Raw genomic sequence first — 364 nt, 5'->3', positions numbered from 1 at the left:
TAAGTAATATTCAATGTATTAAACACAAAAGAAGAACATTGTTGAAGAACAAAAGTTTGATTTCCACAGTTGGTAGTGGGTCTTGAGCATTTAAAAATTATCTTAAATATTGTCTCTGTTCATCAAAAATGCATGCCATCGAAGAGAGCTCTTTAAAATTGTGATGATGCTGAAGTATAGTTCTCCACTCTTGATGGCTTCTGGGGGCAGGAAATGGCATCTGGGGGACAGGTTCAGTTTTCTTTTCTTTTTTTTTTTAAAAAGATTTATCTATTTATTTTATGTATATGAATATACTGTCACTATCTTCAGACACATCAGAAGAGGGTATCTGATCCCATGACAGATGGTTGTGAGCCACCAT

This window comes from Micromys minutus (genome assembly GCF_963924665.1).
Source record: "Micromys minutus genome assembly, chromosome: X".
NCBI classification, from domain to species: domain Eukaryota; kingdom Metazoa; phylum Chordata; class Mammalia; order Rodentia; family Muridae; genus Micromys; species Micromys minutus.
The sequence above is the reverse complement of the archived record's forward strand: the minus strand, read 5'-3'. Positions refer to the sequence as shown.